Raw genomic sequence first — 20,536 nt, 5'->3', positions numbered from 1 at the left:
ATTGGAATACAAGTTACATAAGACCTTGTTAAGATGGCCTCAATCAATTTGATAACAAAATGAGAAAAACGAAGGCGTTATTAAGGTCCTGGGGGTCTCTCCCAATTTCAATGATAGACGGCTCAAATTTGGTGAAAATGTCAATCCTACCAAAATGTACCTTCATTTTAACACAATTCCATTATCCTTTGATTTAAAAGCAATAAAAGTACTACAGGGAGAAATCATAAGATTTATTTGGTCGTTGAAGGGAGTGAGGATCGCCTGGAGGAAACTACGAAGATTAAAACTTGAGGGTGGTATTGCAGGCCCTGATTTCCACCCATATTGCAGAGGCTTTCCAGTTAAAAAATATAAGACCACTTTTGTTTGACTCAGCCTGATTCCCCCCTTACCTACTAGCCTTGACAAAAACACCTACCTTATGGTGCTGACGGCTTCCTTTTCATTTGGTCACCCAAAGTTCTTCAAAAAAGTCAAGCTAAAGATTTTAAGAGTGCTAGTGAGGTTTGGTACCAGTCTAGAAGAATTCTGAGGATACCCTTTTATAGCGCTGGAGCACCCATCTGGAACTCCCCTGGGACCTCATTATGGCTGCAGCATAAACTGGTAGCCCCACTATTAGAAGCAGGAATAAACAAATGTGGGCAACTTTTGCAGGGCAATAAAATCATACATTGGGAGACCCAAAATAGGCCATGAACTATCGATTATCTAAGTTCAAGTTTTACCAACTTTCTTGCTTAGCACAGGGTTAGGTAAAGACTGCAAAGGGAACGAAACATGTGACAAAATCTACAGGGGCCCTTACTCCAATGTAAAGAAGTTTCCAAATGGTACTGGCTGCTATTAAGAGTCACTCTTGCACCACCGGAGGAGTCTAGGAGAAGTCAACTGCCGACGTCCGACTTAACACATCTATGGCAAGTATCTATGCTCATACTATGGTCGGTTGTCAAAGCTGCCCCCCTTAGAAGGAACCATATCTTTACTGTTCACAGAGCATATTGGACTCCAAAAAGATTAACCAAGATGAGAGGTGGAGTATCCGAACTCTGCCCGAAGTGCTCAGCAAGGGATGTAGATGATGTTCATATGTTTCAGCAGTGTTCACAGGTCCTGGTCTTGTTTCAAGATATTGGTAAGGCCATTTCGGAAATTTTGGGGAAGAAAATCGATGTAAAGTCTGGCATTGGTTATCTTTGGGATTTTGCCTGTTGGGGAGGCTCAAACGAAAATAACAAAGCGACATGCTCAATTGCTATTTGTTTTAATGTTACTGGCAAGACGGAAAATTTGTTTAAAATGTGTCTCCTCTGAACCCCCAGACATATTGGGTTAGGTCAAATCTGTTAATAAAGTTAACCCCTTCATTCGGTCCGGCTCCTCCAAAAAAAGAGCAGCTATTTGGGTGGATTGGAAGGTGTGGGTACTAAATTCCAATTAAGCTCGGAGATTTTTAGCATCTACGGTCCAATGAATAAGAAATAAGTAAAATCCTGGCAGCTAGGCAGTGGTACACCCCGATCATTAAAACTCCTCTGCTTGCCAGGTCTTTAAGAGGTTCATTCCCATTCATGTTGATGGGGGGGTTCCCACCTCTCATGAGAGATTATTGCCTCCCCTTTCTGCCATACAGGACTCGTTCAGAGCCTACACCTCTCAATAAAGTTACTTATAAATGAATGAGGATAATAAAAATCATGCCACTGATGGAGCAAGGACTTGTTTATGTGAGACTTGCTCTAATTCAATTCACTCGTTTAACTTATTAACATGAATTATTAATTTTGTTTCGTAATTAATCCTTTCACATTACAGTTACATAAATAATACAGAGAAGCTTGCCTATTTGTTTTCAAACCATTAATACGGATAGCGGACTAAAAGCGCGGCTCTAACAGGGAAAACTTTACTGCGCATCCGTCAATTGCATCTACTAATGTGAAGTTTGACAAGCTTTGGAGGGAATTTCTTGCGCATGAGCAGAATGCACTAACATGGCGTCTTCAGGACCCACATGGGGGGAGGAGCCTAGCGCTTGACCAAGATGGCCGCGTGAGCTTAGAGCTCCCGAGACCCTCGCGCCCTCCGTCGACTATCCTGTCTCTAATCCTGACGGTATGCATGGCACCGTGTTGCTGAGTTGTCAGGGAGGCGATTGATACTATCAGCGGTCGGATCGCCCATCGGGAACCGGACTTACGACGGGCGAAAGATTGCGGCCTAACTCCCGGAGATGCCAGGGGCTAGAGTTGGCAGGATGCCCGACTCCTAGTTGATCAACAACGGCCTGGTGAGGTGTGAACTGTCGGACGGAGGCCCTTGCTCTTTCACTTTCGGTTTCGTTCCCTTTGTCTGCCCGGACACTGTAGAGCTCTGGGTGGCTTTATAACCCCAGGGACGCTCGGCGGGCTACTCTGGCAGCACAAGGCGGACCTGCTCACTCCTTATTCCTCTCCCTGAGAGGGAGCGGTCTTCACGGCATTGGACTGCCTGGAGTCCATTATGTCGGGCAAAGCAGAAGGGGATCGGTTGAAGACTAAGTCCACCAGGCGGGGAACGTATTCCCAAGTTAACAGTATGGACCGCTACGCCCTCCTGAAAACATCGCCGAGTGGACCGAGCCAGGCGCCGGATGCCCAGAAGGAGGACTCGCCTGGGACACCGGAGCTCTCCCTGCAGGATGTCATGGGCGCGCTTGACGGGATGCAGACCTCGATGGGGAGGCAATTCGAGGCCCTGGCGCATAAGGTGGACGCCATCCTGGTGGATGTCAATTTGATTCGCTCGGACCTGGGCAAGACAAACGAACGAGTTAAGAACCTGGACCACAAGACCACGGGCCTCGCAGATGATGTCGCGGATTTGCAGAACGAGGTCCGGAAGCTGAGGGCCGAGAGTGACCTCGCCGCCCGCCGGCTGGAGGACTTCGAGAGCCGGTCCAGGCGCAATAACGTGCGCGTCATCGGGGTCCCGGAGTCCTCGGATGAGGCTTCGACGGACCTGCTGGTGGAAGATTTGGTCCTCAATCATCTTAAGCCTAAGGGCCTTGGAAAGTTTTTTGCGGTGGAAAGGGCCCATAGGGTGCCGGGCGGGCGGCCCAAGGCGGGGGCCCCGCCGCGGCCGATTGTCGCCCGGCTCTTTCATTTTCGAGATCGGGACGCTATCCTGCAAGCTTCGAGGTTGACGGGCCCAGTCCCCTTCCAGAATGCATCGGTGAATTTTTATCCGGACTTCACCCAGCATGTGCAGAGACAGAGGCAGAGCTTCCTGGGGGTGAAGCGGAGACTTCGGGAACTGGACCTGAAGTATGCCATGCTTTTCCCCGCCAGACTACGGGTGGTGCATGAAGATCGGACATTCTTTTTTGACTCTCCTGTTATGGCCGATGAATGGCTGGACGCTTTGCCCCGGCGACGGACCGGGGACGACACAGCCGAGCATGGAGACAGTGACCGGAATGGACAGGGCTGATATCTCAAAGCCGACCTGACTTGATTTAACCATACTTGAAGATTTGAACAGAGTGCAGTAACTGTGGAGGGTTGCGGGAGGACGAGGGGTGCTCTTTTCCTCCCTTAGGGTACTTTTTGTAGATTTTTGTTTTTGTAGGGCGACAGGCACACTGCAAGTTGGAGGGGCTTTTTAAGCTGCAGCAGGGGTGCAGGGTGGGGGGAGTTTTTGGGACTTTGAGTTTGTTGTTGGGGGGTTTATTTCTGCAAGGCATGATGATTATCCTCAGGGCTGTTCCATGGTGGCGCCTCGGGTGTGGGGTGGGCCTCTTTCCGTTTGAGGATGGGGGGTAGAGGCTTAAGTGTTATAAGCTGGAATTTTAATGGTTTGGGGGATCGCATCAAGAGGGGGATTGTGTTGCAATTTTTGAAACGGTCAATGCCAGACGTTGTCCTGCTGCAGGAGACGCATCTCATAGGCAATACGTGCTATGCCCTGAATAGGAAGGGGTATAAATTCATTGCACACTCGGGATTCTCTTCTGGGTCCAGGGGTGTGGGCATCCTCGTTAGAGCATCGCTGCCTTTTGAGGTGGACTCCACCATTGTTGACGATAGGGGGAGGTTTGTGGCGGTGGCGGGGCGGTGGGAAGGAAGGACTTTGGTTTTGGTTTCAGTTTATGTCCCGCCGGCCCTGCAGGCCTCCACATTTGCTGAACTGGGCAGGGCTTTGCTGACTCTCCCGGGGGGAATGCTGGTAGTGGGAGGGGATTTCAACGCTGTGGGTTCCGGACTGTTGGATAGATACCCGCCCAGGGCCACAGGGGGGGCCCAGAAATGGCTTCCAGACTTCCTGGATACATTTGGTCTGATAGATTGCTGGAGGCTCCGGCACCCTACACAGAGTCAATACACGTTTCACTCCGGGGCGCATGGTAGCCTCTCCAGGATTGACTACCTGCTCACTCTGGCCGCACATGCCTCGTTGAAATCCGAGGCGAGGCACATGGCACGCGGTATCTCTGATCACTCGCCAGTGTGGATCCGGCTGGATCTAGGTCGGGAGGGAGGAGGGAGGGTGGCCCCCATCAACCCATGGTATTTCCGAGACCCCAAGATGCGCAGCGCCCTGGTAAAGAAGGTAGATAATTACTTTAAGGACAATCTGGGAACCGTGGACTCGGCGGTGTCGCTGTGGGAAGCTTTTAAGACCGTGCTTCGGGGGGAAGCCCTTTCCCTTGTGGTGGCTGCCAAGAACCGGAGGGATGGCGAGGTGCGGCAGGTGGAGGAGGAGATTGCGGCCCTTGAAGGGGATATGGAGGAGGAGGTTACAGAGTCCTCATTGCATGAGCTTTGCCTGAAGCAGGCGGAGTATAGGGACCTGGTGACGAACGCCGCTAAGACCCTCAGCAGGGAACAACAGGGTCGCCTGTATGACGTTGGGGATAAGGCAGGGAAACTCCTGGCGTGGCTGGACAGGAAAGAACGGGTCAACAGAGTGGTGCCAGAGTTGATTGGAGAGGGGGGAGAGGCGATCGTGGAACCTGAGGGGATTGTGAAGTATTTCGCAGAATATTTTCATAGGGTTTATTCCTCTGTGTCGGACAGACCGCCCGAGGACTCGTCTGCTCTCCTCCGAGATATCGAGTTGCCCTGCCTCTCTGACATAGATAGGGACGATTTGGATGGTGACATCACGGTTGACGAGGTGGTGGGGGCGATTCGCGCGTTGAACTCGGGTAAGGCCTCTGGACCGAATGGACTGCCGATCGACTTGTACAAACTGTTCCCGGATAGGGTCGCCCCTCATCTGCGCGCCATGTTTTTGGAGGCGCGGGGGGATGGGATCCTTCCGTTGGACCAGCGGCTGGCGTCGATCGTGGTCATACATAAAGAGGGTAAACCCCGAGATAGATGCTCCTCCTACCGGCCCATTTCACTCCTCAACGCTGAGCCGAAAATTCTGGCCAAACTCCTGGCTACCCGTTTGATTAGGGTACTTGGCGATTTGGTCCACCCGGATCAATCTGGCTTTATCCCGCACCGAAATACAGCATTGAACCTTAGGCGTCTTCATGGCGTCATCGCCAGGGCGGGCACGCTGCGTGAACCGGCTGTTGTGGCATCTCTTGATGCCACGATGGCCTTTGACACGGTGGAGTGGGCATATTTATGGGCCGTGCTGGCCAAGTTTGGTTTCGGTCGTGGTTTTGTGAGTTGGGTTCGGTTGCTGTACGAGGGGCCACTAGCGAATGTGGTGGTGAATGGACGGGCATCTACTCCGTTTCAGCTTGGTAGGGGTACCCGGCAGGGCTGCCCCCTGTCGCCTCTGTTGTTCGCCCTTGCCCTTGAACCGTTGGCTGCGTGGATACGTTGGCACCCGGATATACGGGGCCTTCGGTGGTCGTCCGATCATGAGGACCGTATTTCGCTCTATGCCGATGATATCCTGCTGTATCTCGCCTCACCTAAGAAGTCACTTATAGTGGTCTGTGACGTACTCGCATCGTTCGGTAGGAATTCGGGGCTTGTGATTAATTGGGGCAAATCGTACTTGTACGTTCTTAGTGGCGAGGTCCCACCGATCCCTAGAACATGTTCGATACAGGTTGCCCAGCAGGGTTTTGTGTATTTGGGGATTTTTATATCCTTGGATCCTGCTGTGCGCTATGAGAGGAATCTGCTCCCCCCCTTGGCACGCTTGAGGCGAGATGTGGAAGGTTGGCGGAGGCCGCCGCTCTCCCTCGTTGGGCGTGCGGCCCTGTTTAAAATGATGTCTCTTCCCCGCTTCCTCTACGCTCTCCAGAACACCCTGGACTGGGTACCGGCCAAATACTTTCGGGAGGTCGAAGGCCTCCAAAGGACGTTGCTGTGGGATGGGCGGCCGCGAATAGCTATTTCAAAGTTGACGCTCCCATGGTACGATGGCGGCATCGCGCTCCCAGACATCCGACGGTACTATTGGGCCACGCAGCTGAGCGCGATCAACCATGGGTTGTATGGCCCTGCCCTCAGCCCTGGGTATGCCATGGATAGGTGGCTGCTGCGCGGCGGCAACTACTACAGGGCGTTGTATTCGCGGTCCTTAGACTCGTCCCTCACGGGGCCCACAGGTGTGGCGGTGCGCGTATGGAAGATGGCGACTGACTCGTTGGGCTGGAAGGATAGGCTAACCCTCGCTACCCCATTGTTTGAGTCGGAAAGATTGGGAAGACTCTGGCACACGAAGGGCTTTGATAAGTGGGATATGATAGGCATATCCAAGGTGGGAGATGTACTGCATAAGGGGAGGGTGAAGTCTTTCGAGGAGTTGCAGACTGAGTTTGAGCTAGGGCCCTCAGAGTATTTTAGGTATATCCAGCTGCGTCACGCCCTCCGATCAGTCCTTGTTGAGGGCAGAGAAGGTGCCGGAGTCCTCTCCCCTTGAGGACCGAGTCCTTGATGGTCATATGCCCGAGAGCACGATCTCGCTCATATATAAGAAGTTGATAAACGTCCGGGCAGACTTGCTATTGGGGCTGAGAGAACAGTGGACCAGGGATGGTCTTGAGTTGGATAATGAGGACTGGCAGTCAGCGGTTTCTTCGCCTAAGGAGGTTGCGATCCCGTCGCGTCTGAGGCTGGTGCAGCTTAAAATACTGCACCGGGTGTACGTGACGGGGCCAAGGCTGGTCCACATGGGATTCTCGGAGGACGGCCTGTGCAGAAGGGGATGTGGTATGGTGGGCACTTTCCTGCACATCATTTGGGAATGTGGTGTCATTGTGGAGTTCTGGAGGAGAGTACATGCAGTTATGGGGGAGGTGACGGGCATTGTGGTACAGCCGGAGGCGCGGTGCTGCCTCCTGAACGTCTGGGGGCCCACTGACCTCGATGAGGCGCAGACCCAATGGGTGACTCTGGGTAACATGGTAGCAAAAAGGGATATCGCGCGGCTATGGGGCTCCTCGGGACCCCCTACATTGACCGCGTGGAAGGAAAACATGGATTGGAGCATGTTTAGGGAGAAGACGGTCTACTGCTCTAGAGGTCGCCCCCGGAAGTGGCATGCCATCTGGGGGCGGTGGAACCAATACAGGGGGGGAATATGTCTTGCCCCGGATCTGGAACCTCCCGAGGAACAGCTTTCCCCCTGACCTACTTTCCAGCACAGCTTGGTTTTAGTAACTGTTCTGGGCCTCTGCTGTTCCCCTTCCTCCTCCGTACACAGTCTTGTACTTAGTAGACGAATGGGGTCCGGTCTCCCCTGGGGGCCTCCGCCATGGGCTCACAATGTCCTTGCCTTGCTGGGGTTTGTTGTTAGTTTTTCTGTGGGTATTTAAAATTGAACCTTTTGCATTATTCTTTGAACTGCATTGGGGACACATCACTGTATCTAACTTGTAATGCTGCCGAACCTTCGGGCTGTCGGCTGAATAGCTGTGTCCTGAATTTTGAAATAAAGGTTTTCAAAAAAAAAAAAAAAAAAAAAGACCCACATGCATGACACCTGCTTTGCTATTTAGAAAGCGCTTTATCTACTAAGAGCTAATGAAGGGAAAGTATTCAATAAATAAAGGGGAATAGAGTAGATGTAGGTTGTTTATTTCTTGAATTAATATTTTCTCTTTTGTCCTATTATTAGTTCGTATTTTGGGCCTACTTGCCACAACTCGAGTGATTGAAAGAAAGCCTTCTGCGCATGTGTGACCGTTACTTCCCCTGGAAGAATGATCCCATGATTGGACCACATCCAGGGCCATCGTCCGCTAAACCCTGGGAAACTCGGATGTCAGAAATGCAGTGGCTGAAGTCTTATGAACATTATTGATAAAAATGTGTCAACTATGAATGAACTAGGGTGGGAATAAAATAAAATGCATATTAATAAGGGGATGGTTTTGGAAACAAAGAAAAGTGCTGTGCCATCATGGTGTGATGACCAAACCCCCCTTGCCTGTCCAATCAGAATTAATATTTTTATGATATTGCAACTTTAGGAGGTGGTACATGAATCACAAATGGTATAACTAAGGTAGTTTAGTTAGTTGTGAGTGTGTGATCCTGAGAGAATGCTGAGAGGGAAGATGATGTCGGAGTTATTGATGATGCTGATGCTGTGAGATGATGAAGAAGATTCAATAGAGAATTACCTATCTAAAAGCAATTGATTAGAAGAGGATCACGGAAGAATCTCGAGGAGGAAGAGAGTGTCAGAGAGGGGTGCGACGTGTTCGGAGGTCTAGAGAGGTTCCCAGTCCTGTCCTGATTCCTGTCCTGAAGTCTTTGTCCCTGGACTTTCCCGGGGACCCTAACCAGCTCTTTGGCCAAGGGTTTGGTCTTCACACCATCTGTAGTAACTATGACATTTATGTTATTTCCTCATGTACTGCTGTCTCTATCCTCTCCTTTCTGAGCAGCGTCAATCTCTTCAATTTGTGAGAGTATTTTGAATTGGTTGATTCTTCCTCCTTAATGATTGATGGTGTCCGTGGTGTAATTGAATGGTTCACTCACATTTAAACTTTAGATAAAGGTTTTGAAAACTTCCTGAGTCTGTGTTTATTATTATAGATGAATTATTTGCAAGATAGTTTAAGTGCATCGTCACCATCAACTAGTTTCAACTAATTTGGTTCATAGACCAAATGGAAAGAACTTATTGATCATTGATAATAATTAGGAAGAACTACGAATTATTACTGATCAATTACGAAATAAATAAATAAACAAAACCCCCTCCAGTGGCTAACCAGATGAATTTGAGTGTATGTGTGTTTGATGGGCCCAGGTGAATATGGTATTGGAGTATCTGTTGTTGGTGCACCAGGCCTCCCTGATAGACAAAATCCCTCCCACTGACAAGAAATGCCCCAGTATTGAAAAACATACGCCCTAATGTTACTGAAATCTGCATACAAACAACTGTACCTGCTGAAAAGTTGGAAAATAGGATCATGTTTTTCAGGATTATATCTCCCTATCTGCCAGCAGTGGAGCAGAGGCATTCTTTGGTCAAGGAAGCAGAAGCGGATTTCTATCGAATTCTAGTTTAGTTTCTATTAATCTGTTGTTCACTCAGTTGCCACTGTCTAGGGCAGTGGTTCCCAAACTTTTGACTCCTGAGGACCCCCATTGAGTCACCACTGGAAGCTGGGGACCCCCAAGCAATTTGTAGGATTTAAATTTCAAACATTAAAACGGTAATTCGAAGAAAATAAAACAAACGTGTGCACACAAAACAAGTACTCAAATTAGGATTTTAGGGGCATATTTACAAGTCCCTATCGCCATGGGAACGTCACTTTTTGCGATGTTCCTGTGGCAATAGGGGCTTTGCCTTATTTACAAGGCACAGTTAAGCCACTTATTGTGGCTTAACGCTGCCTTGTAAATAAGGACCCTTTTCACGCAATGCTTGGCGTGAAAAAGGTGGGCAGTGGGAGTTGCAGTGGGCGTTTCACTCCAACACCCATTGATTTTGACGCTGCCCTCTATTTACAAGGTCAGCTTGAATAGGAGACAGCACCAGAATTAAGACCATAAAAAACCTGGTCTTAACTTGGCGAAATGAGGAGAAATGCCTTATTTCTCCTCGTTTTTGCTTTTTTCAACGGAAAAAGCGAAACATCTTTGATTGTTTATGTTCAGGATGGTGACCCTTCCTGCACATAAACAATCTTTAATAAAAATGACGTTTTTTAACTTCCATGTGTGCTGCATTAGGCAGCACACATAGAAGTGACAAAAAGACATTGCAAAATTGTTCATGTGCAGGAAGTGGGAACATAGCAGCATCAGGATAATGATAGACTGGGAATAAACATATGTTGCTAACTTTTACCATGCAGTTTGCAAGCAGCTCTTTGACAGTTTATAGGACACTGTGCTAGATTACGATTGTTCCTTATGAATTGCTCAGTGACAAAAGAATCTCTGTGACAAAATCAGTAGCCCACTGACCTATGCACATAAAATACTGTTTTTTAAAATGCATTGTACACGTTCTTTGCAGTAGGCATATTAACCCTCTGTGTCACATTAGATACGTCAAAGCTGCCACTAGACAAAACTCTCATCTCTCCTCAGCAGGTACATTAATCACTGGCATTTTCTTGACACTTTTATAGTTGCTTGAAAACTGCTAATTTTACAAGGAACTTTGCAGTGCTTTTAAAACTGCTGCCTGCGGACCCCCTGGGAATGTGCCACGGACCCCTGGGGGTCCTCGGACCCCAGTTTGGGAAACACTGGTCTAGGGCAATGACCAATTTCATGTGGATGGAGTTGCAGTCATTAAGATAAAACAGTTGTATGGATAAATGCTGTCTTTTTGCACCACATACTATACCTGGCTGGGAAGCTCATTGGCTGCTATTATGTCTATCATTAAATCTCTAAAGCCTATGTATTACCAATCTTAGTGCAGCAAAAATCCTTAAGGATCTTTTGACTGAGATAGCACAACTACTTTTGCTCACTTTAATAAATCAGTTATAAAGGGAGTTTTTTGCCTATCAGTTCTGGGTGAGCTGAGGCATATTTCCACTCTATTGCCTGTGTCATGAGGGGTAAGCCAGGTTTCTATTTTGTTGTGAATTCCCTTTAATCTACATGTCTTGATGCTTGAACTCCAATGGCTATGTATAAGTATCTTGAACCCTGAGTATGTCTATCGCTCTCAGATCTATCTGAAAGTGACATGCTTCATCTGAGGAGTTGTCTATCAAGCTCTGCAAAATATGGTATTGTATTGTTCTCACTTTGCTAGATTACATTTTTGGGTTAAACGACATATCTATCACCAAGTGACTAAATATGCTTCTTACCAGCTGATTCAACTAAAATAGATTAAACTGTTCTTTCCAGAAAGCAGCTTATGTTCTATAGTTTTATTTTGTATTTTGCCAGCAAGTTGCTGCCACAGAGTTGGCCAGTTTGGTGGAAGCTGAAGCATGAGTGTAAGATTTTGTGATCCAATATTGTGTAAGCTGAACCTTGTGTATGTTGCTGCCTTGGCTGTTGGCGTTTCCATATGTGTTTTTTTAGGGCGCAGAGTTATAGTGGGGCATACGTGGGAAGTATTGGTATTGAGCATGAAGTGCCAAAAGGTGCTTGGAAATAATGGCTGAGACCTGGTGTTGCATATGTGAATGTATGCTCTGAAGAACAGTAGGTAAATAGGATACCACTTTTTAGGTCTCGCCTGCTCAGCACGCATGCGCTGATTAGAGGACCTCTTGTAATCAAACAGCTTTTCTTCCCAAAAAAGTGCATGCGCTGCATTGCTTTCAATGGCAACGCGTGCACGTTTGGCGATTCCCTTGCGGGAGTGAACTTTGGCGGCATGTGTTAGCATTTATCGCTCCTGGCACTGCTCGTTCCCGCAAGGGAAAGGCTGTCCATGGACTTCCGGCCGTGATCCACGTAAACCACTACTGGGAAGGAAAACAAGCACATCGCATTAACTTTTGCGGCCGCACTTGTTATTATCTTGATAACACTTGGTTCCTGGGGAGAAGACCAAAGGCACCTGCTGCGGCGTGACGATCAGCTGAGGCCGGGACTTGCGGGAAGTGCCTGCGAGGGAAGCAGCTGTTGTTTGCGGCATGCCTGGCGGAAGTCGAGCGATCAGTCGTTGGAGTCTGCCCCGAGCACTGGTAACGTGCGCTCTCTGCTGCTGCACACGAGGAAGGTATCGGGGAAAAAGAAAAGGAGCTGTGGTGCGGAATGTCTTTGGGGGAGGAAATACGTTTTTTCCGTGTGGCACTGTGGGAAATGAGCAGCTGTGCCTTGTCTGGATCGCGGACCGTTGTGGGAATCTCTGGCGGAGGCAGTGTGTAGCATGAGGGGAGAGAAGCGGTGAGTAGTGGGGGGAAGCCTTTTAGTGTGTAATGCGTGTAATACCGCATTGGTCATATTGCTGTAATCGCATCTGTGATGCAGGCATGGATTACAGCAGTGGACTCACAGAAGCAGGAGACTAAAGGGTATTTGGTGTGTCTGAATCAGTGATGTGTGAATAGCGCTCCCAATAAGAGTATCGCAGAGCAGTCTTGCAGCAGTGTGCTGTTAGCCCCTTACTGTCCCATTTCCACCGCTGGCTGGCTGACAAAAAACAAAACATGATTTCAAATGACGGAGGAGGTTTTATTGTATCCAAAAGCATCTCATGTCACGGTAACTTGCAAGTTTGATTGGCGAACAAAACATGTTTTGCCAGGAAGGTGCACTATATAAATCTTTGTTCTAATAATACTCGAAGTGATTCATTAGCAAGACAGCGCACGGCGTGCCGAGAAGGCACTTACTAGGCATTGCTTTCTGGCTAAGTGTTCGCTCATTGGCTCACTCACTGTTATTTACCTAAACGTCCCAAACGTAACAATCAGATAAAATCATCAGCCGGTGCGAGGTTGTTCGTGATTCCAAGATAAATACACCCAGTTTATTGTGCAATGTGGTGGAAACGCGGATCCGCCCTTAAAGCAAGCAGGAATGTGTGCGGTGCAGTCACTCGCCTACTAAACTAATATTAGTTCTGGTTTTGTGCATGGCCCTGTATCCCAGCCCCATACAAGGTGTTAAGATTTGCTATAAGGACACAATAATAGACCAAAGCTGTTCATGCAAGTGCAACTAAAAAAGCGTGCTCGGTAAAACGGAGTTTAACAACACGGACCCCAAATACTATTTTCTAGTTTCTTTCATTGAACATTAAAGGTAAATGTAATCTTATCTGCAAAAGCAACCGCAAACGTCTCTATTCTAGGCATTCTATAATGCGGCGTCAGATAGACAGACACTCCTTCTGTGACTGTGGTGCCGACAAAAAGGGGTGAACTCGCAGTTTATCGGTAGAACAGCCGGAAAGTATATAGGGGCATATTATCAAGCCAGGCGATAAAATTATCGCTGCTTTAGCGGCAGAAAACTGCCGCTAAAACGGTGATAATGGGCTTGATAATATGCTCTACGGAATTCCAATTGAAGCCCATGTTAGATGTCCTTCACATATAACATGGGCTTCAATTGGAATTCCATGGAGTATATTATCAAGCCCATTATCGCCGTTTTAGCGGCAGTTTTCTGCCGCTAAAGCGGCGATAATTTTATCGCCTGGCTTGATAATATGCCCCGTACACATCTAGGAGCATATTATCAAGAAACTGCGTTAAAATTATCGCCGCTTTAGCGGCTGAAAACTGCCGCTAAAGCGGCGATAATGGGCTTGATAATATGCCCTTGAGAATTCCCATAGAAGCCCATGTTCTGGTGTCAACATGGGCTTCTATGGGAATTCTCTACGGCATATTATCGAGCCCATTATCGCCGCTTTGGCGGCAGTTTTCGGCCGCTAAAGCGGCGATAATTTTAACGAAGTGCTTGATAATATGCCCCTAAGTGAATGTCATATTTAAAAATGGAACGTCTTTGTAAGAAATGATTCCAGACCGGGGGTATTTTAGCAGTTGCAAGTCTAGGGAAGTGAGAAGGCTTGGGCCTCTAGGTTGGGTTTGTCAAAATGTTAAAAGTACTGCCCGTGGTAGCAGTGCGGGGGGCATTGGCCTAGTGCATAACTCGGCCAGCTTTAGAATCTGGGTTATCAATGTAGCGAGCCCCTGACTAATTGCAGAAATGTCAAGTATGGAAATAGTTTTATTTGCTACATAAGCCCAGGAGGTAGGGTCGCACTAGGTGTGGCGTCACCCCAAACTAATCATAATGGAGTTCGGAAGGTGAATGAGCAATAAAGAGGCCTTTAAATGTTTTGTTTAACTTGGATATGGGTGTTTTCTTTCACTGACTGCAGTGGGCGCTTTCTGTAAAGTGAATTATATGGCACACCGTGATGTATTAATATAATATATGTGTGACAGTGTACTTCAAAGTGCACCACCAGCTATATACTTCACCCTTAAAAATGCATGTGATTTCACAACATGTCAGGCACCTTAGACTGGTCTTGCCCCTTGCCCTCTAACTAGACATGCAAGGCTAGAGCATCCCTTCTCTTCGCCAACCAAGCCTGCACCAGGGCAACAATGAAGGACAAATCAAAACCTTCATAAGCCCAAAACCAAAAGGCCTATCAACCCTGTTGGAAGACCCTGGCCTGCACCCCTACTCCTTCCTTTCCGCCTGTTCTCGTCCTTCCTTGAACTTTGAAGAGGCTAGAAAACCCCTTTTGGTTGCAACAATAATAATTAATTTAACTGGATCTGTCAGTCCTCGAATAACAAATAATGTGTTTATGAAGATCATGGTGGAGGTAAATTGTTACAGTTTTGTAGGATGTCTCAGGTTAATATATGAGCAAGAAATGCAAAGGTGTAAGCCGCTACTGGGAAGGAAAACAAGCGCGTCGCTTTAACTTTCGCGGCCGCACTTATTATCTTGATAACGCTTGGTCCCTGGGGAGAAGACCAAAGGCACCCGCTGCGTCCAAGGGTAATGGTACTTTATGAGCTTTAAGCCATTGTGAAATCTGACTCTACTCGGTCAAGCAGTCTTACAACGGAGGCGTGGTGGCCAAGTGGTAAGGCGTCGGTCTCGTAAACCAAAGATCACGGGTTCGAACCCCGTCCATGCCTTAAAACTGTACGTTTTAAATGGCTCACATTGTACCTGCCGCCTAATCCCCGTGCTCGAATTTGGACACATCTAGCAGCCGAAACAGATACGTTTAGTTTACAAATCAAACAAATATAAAGGAGTCTCGTGAATATGAAACTGTCTTCACCCGGAAGCTGCATTTGTCTTAAACTGTGTTTCGTGGAAAATATTTAAATGCTGCATGTTATGCTCCTGAACTTTAAGGCGAACCATTTCTGAGCCTGTTTTTGTGAAAATGCCTCGGTGTTAAAAATCGGTCAAATGAATTTGGACTTTTCGCGGGTTGTATTAAACTGAACAAAAACAGTCGCAGATTGGCAAAGAGTTTGCACCTAGGCAAATCAATGGTTATTTTGAGCCGCACTCGCACTTAATTGTCAACACCAGAATTTATAGCAGTCTGCCACATGGTGGTGCTGTTTGTCTTACATAGAGACGAGCACAACAACCATTGATTATTAATTCAATATACCTTAAAATAGCATATTCCTGCCTTGCAAGTGCTTTGAGGACCTGGAATAGTCTGGATTGTCACACTAAGAGAAGTGTGATGCTTAGTAGTTGTGTTGGGAATGATATTGACAGTACAGGCAGCAGCAATGGGCCGTAGGTCCCAAGTACAGTAGAGCACAAGGGCAGTAGCACAGAAGAATGCACTGTAGGAGGCACACACTGACAGTAGCACATCGGGACACAAGGGGAGATACACATGTTATTACATTGAAAAGCATGCATACAGCACCCGGAAGAGGCAAGCATTTCGTCATAAATCAGACAGTATAACACAATATATAGTAATTCTACAGCTATTCAATATCTAGCAATACAATACATAGTATATTGTGCTGCATACCTAAATGCTTATAAGGTCCCAAAAGCGAGACCTTTTGGTTATGCCAATGCTTGTTTATAAAGTGAATGTCTACTCCGCTGAATCTATCCTTGGCTATGATGGAACATTCTTCTGGCTTAGTTCCATTTGGTACCAGTCAGAAATTGCAAGCATGGTTGCCTTGTCCAATTTGGTGCAAGCTGGAGACCCAAGATTGTTTATATAGATGCTTGGTCTGATTTAATGCAACTTTGAGGATGGGGTGGAAGCCTTGCCCAGGCTGGTACAGGCCATATCTTGAGTACATGGGGGCAGATTTATGTTTCCTGGCGCATGCACCAGGAAAGATGCGTCACGCAAGTTTACCCTTGCGGCACCACAGATGCGCCGCATTTACAGTGCAGCGCATCGTGGCGCAAGGATAAACAGATGCGTGACGCATCTGATGGCATAAGGGCGGCGCACTGTTGGAGTCGTGTCGCAAGCACGACGCAACTCCAGCAATGCTCAGTGGCTGCCCATACCGAACATGCTGCGTCATGCCTTATGCCTGCTTCAAGCAGGCGCAGGGTTTTGACGCAGCAGCGTCGGAAAAGTGACTCAGTGAAATCTTGTAGACGGAACGCCCACCCTGCATACATTAAACCTGACGCAGGTTTAATGTAGCGCAGGGCTTTACAACGTGACGCATCTCCCTAGATGCGTCACGTTGTAAAAAAGGCGCAACATGGCGCATGATTTACGCCGCCGCTGCATCACAGAAGTGACGCAGCGTCGCCGTAAATGTCTCGCAGGGGGCTTGTAAATCTGCCCCATGGTTTTACCCTTTGATGGAATGGTCCAAAGGGGGTAAGCAGGATCATAGATAAAAGAGATGGTCTTACGATTCCCTATGTGACATGACATAATATAAATGATCAATTAAACAAGTCCAAGCTGGTTTTTGTGCAAGCAGCCACATGAAGAGTGGACACAGTCTTGATGTTACCTTTCAGAGAACGATTCAAGAAAACATGTGCCAGTATAGATTATGTGGGACGTTAATTCGGGTTTTCATTCTTTTCAGAAAGCAAAATGGTCTAATAGTTTCCTAATTTTGATTGGTAGAGTTCCAAATCAGTGCCCTGCATCCTGGACAGAGAAAGCACTGGCATCAATACAAAATGTTCTGAGCCAGGGAATGACAACTAGTAGAGGCACTTTAGAATGTTTGTTGCAAACTGAAGAGTGCCTGGAATTAGATCTGTGTGTTTACTCGTATCCGAGGCAGGGCATGAAAGGTCAGTGAAATATGGTTCCATGGAAAGCACTGGTGTTGCCTTGCTTTTGCATGTTAGATCTCTTCTGGAGTCACTCTAGAAGGAAAATGTATTCTCCTACATAGATGTGGTCAGTATAGCCTACGTAAGAAATGACGGGTGTAGTGATCCACTGCAAAAAACACAAGGAAGCATAATAAATGTCTCAGGGTACTAGAAGAGAGGCATACAGATTAAATTACCTGATCAACATGAGGGATCAGTGAAAAATATTTTTTTAATGATGACCTTGCTGACACTGGTCAGTATGATTCCATGTTCTTTGGCCACTGGGCATGTCTGGATGGTAACCTAGTCCCCTCAAGTGAATATTTCAGTTTTTACTGTGTTGAGTTTAAGGTGGTTGTCCATTATCCACTTCCTTACTAGCAGCAGCCTGGGGCCAAGAATGTCATGGTCCAAGTTAGCTGGCATTTACAGCTGCCATTTGTGTATCTGTACCAAGAAAAGTTGAATGTCTTCTTAGGCTGAGATACATGAAGAATATCAGGGGTGTGAATGATAACAGCGTTAATGATGATTCATAGGTGGCAGGTTGATGCTTCCAAATGAAACTGTAAGGTAGTCATTTGAAAATTCCTGGCAGGAGAGTTGTGAGATGAAGCATGTCTGTATGTTTTTTTTGTTTTCTGGGATTTTTTGGGGAAACCTGTGTATCACATGTTTTTACATCAGCATGCCTCTCATACATCTGAGACCTCAGTGTTAAGTGATCAAATACTACTAACAACTGAATATCTGTTTGGTAGCTGGTGCAGGTCCTGGGCTTGAGACTAACCCTGGGCGGTGAACTCCGCTCCGCTCGTGGAGCTTGCAGAGTTTTCCGTACTTCGACTTACGTGGAGCTCGCGGAGTTCCGAAAAACTCCGCCCTCGCAGTGGAGCAGAGTTTTTACCTCGCTCGCGTTCGTCACAGTCAAGTTGGCGAACGCGAGCGAGGATAATCAACCTCCCGGTGAGATTTTTCCTCGTTTGCGATCACCAACATCAAGTTGACGAGCGCAAGCATGGTAAATCAACCTCCCGGCGAGATTTCTCAATGCGGGGGGGGCCAGGTTTCTCATTGCGTACTCTGCCTCTTGCGGAGCTCCGCGTAGTGCAGCAGAGTTTTTTTTGCGCTTCGCGGTGTTCCTCGTCGTGCAACTCCAAGAACTCTGCCCCAACTGAACAGTAATGTCACATGTTACATGGGTCCACTGACTACTATTACCTTAAGAGAAACACATAACAAGCAAGTGATGTTTGTCTACATTTGTGATCTCACCAGCCAGCAATACCTGCCATATTCATGGTCCTAAGCAGCAAGAGATGCCTGTTCACATATACAGACCTACATAACAACCCATGACTATCCCTTTGCAATACCTGCCCACAAGCAAAACCTGTCCATCTAAATGTACTTATCCAATATCTGACAATATCAATTTATCATGACAAAAATCAGTTCTGATTGTCCTACATGGATATGTTCATATTACATTTTATTCAATTAACCCTATGCGCACACGCATTCATCCATCAACCCTCACAGTCTCATCTGTCCACACAGAAAAAATGTCCCATAAGCAAAAAAGCACCTAAAAACAAGGGGAACGGCGTTAAAATTATCGCCGCTTTAGCGGCAGAAAACTGCCGCTAAAGCGGCGATAATGGGCTTGATAATATGCCGCAGAGAATTCCCATAGAAGCCCATGTTCTGGTGTCAACATGGGCTTCTATGGGAATTCTCTGCGGCATATTACCAAGCCCATTATCGCCGCTTTAGCGGCAGTTTTCTGCCGCTAAAGCGGCGATAATTTTAACGCCGTGCTTGATAATATGCCCCCTGATCTTTTTGATTTGTTAATGCTGGCTTTCATGGTTCCACCCGTTACAGGTCATGGAGGATGCTTAAAGTTGAACTTGGGCATGTGGCCAGGATAGGTATCATCCTTCATCCATTCTCATATCTCGCACCTCACGTGGCCTTGCAACATGATTCTAGGGGTTGGTATACCAGTGGCAGAAAGGCAATGGACTGATCACTGGCACTGTTGTGGAACCGGGGCCTTTAGAGACTCCAGGGCTAGGCTCAGAGCATGGAGGTTGGCAGAAAATAGAGCAGAGGTTCACCAAAGCAGCTGTGTGCTTGCTAGGGAAGCGAAAAGATCTGTAGCGCAGAGAGTCTACGTGAAATCTGCCAGCGCTCCAAGACAGATGAGGAGTGGGTTAAAGTGTGGCATGTTCCCTAGGAACAACCACCCATGGAACATGGTACTAGAGAGGGTCTGTAGAGGGAAAAGTGGTGCTTCATGATGTTGCTGTAGGCAGAATCAGCTCAATGCATTATCTTGAAGTGAAGCAGCCTGCAGCAACAAGAGCTAAAAGGAAATTTACAGGCTCTCCAGGAAGATGAGCTCATGGGTCAAGATGTGGCCTGAAAGCCAGAGAACATGAGCAACAGTGCTCAGCGGAGCACAGTGCTGAGTTTACAGGTGGAGCTCAAAGTTAGCAGAGAGTTCCTGGCAGAGCCGCAGGCCTAGGATAAAGAGAGGCCCAACTCGTTGTGGAGAGTTGGGGTTAGTTGATTTCCCCTTACCCCCATTTACATAGGGTTAGCGCTGGCATGCCCTGGGAGTGGCCATCAGTGAATAGATGGCTCAGATGGGAACAAGGACAGACATCGGCAGAGTAGAAGCTGCCTCCCCCACAGATTGGAAGGTTGTTACAGATGGAGCAACGGATGCCCGAGATGGTACAAAGTGTGGCACTCTCACTAACCAATAAAGCTGCCCCTAAAGCAGACCCATGCCTCATTAAGCATTTGAATTTGTGCTTAGACTGCATTGGGTTGGAATGCTTCAAGTAAACAAAAAGAAGCACTGGTAAAATAACTGCTGGTACAATACGAGCAGACTAAATGAGAGTCCCAAAAGAAAAGAACATAAAACTCTGTTGGACGATGGGCCACGACACACCTTTTAAAAGGAGGAAGACCCAAGGACGTTATGGTTCAACTATTCCAGGCTGAGGCTCTTAAAGAGTAACTGTAGGAAACTGGGTTACTGGTTGAGAAGGATGAGTTCCTACTGAAGCAGCAACCGCAATTCCTGTCAGGGTAAAAGGCAAGCAAACCCCACATTAACCTACATTTCACCCTCTGGTAGCTTGGAACAACAGCAGCCAGGCTTAACTTAGAGGCAATGTGTAACACATTTATGCAGCACACAAACTGTAATAAAGTGAAAATGCAACACAAAAAAAAACCACACCAATTTAGAAAAATGGAGTAAGATTATAATTATTTGACACCAAAAAGACAAACATTTAATGAGCAGAACTGAAGTTATGCACTTT

General features: G+C 47.2%; 1 protein-coding gene and 1 non-coding gene across 2 annotated transcripts in view; one reads left to right on the top strand and one right to left on the bottom strand.

Annotated features, from left to right (window-relative positions):
- LOC146821707 (uncharacterized) overlaps positions 1–20,536 on the bottom strand; it is an 857,433-nt gene that overhangs the window by 28,647 nt on the left and 808,250 nt on the right. The gene's annotated exons all lie outside the window — the stretch shown is intronic.
- Positions 14,957–15,028, top strand: TRNAT-CGU (transfer RNA threonine (anticodon CGU)). Its single transcript has one exon. It is a non-coding gene; the product is annotated as a tRNA-Thr (tRNA).

This window comes from Triturus cristatus, chromosome 6, assembly GCF_964204655.1.
Source record: "Triturus cristatus chromosome 6, aTriCri1.1, whole genome shotgun sequence".
Lineage (NCBI taxonomy): Eukaryota > Metazoa > Chordata > Amphibia > Caudata > Salamandridae > Triturus > Triturus cristatus.
The sequence above is the reverse complement of the archived record's forward strand: the minus strand, read 5'-3'. Positions and strand labels throughout refer to the sequence as shown.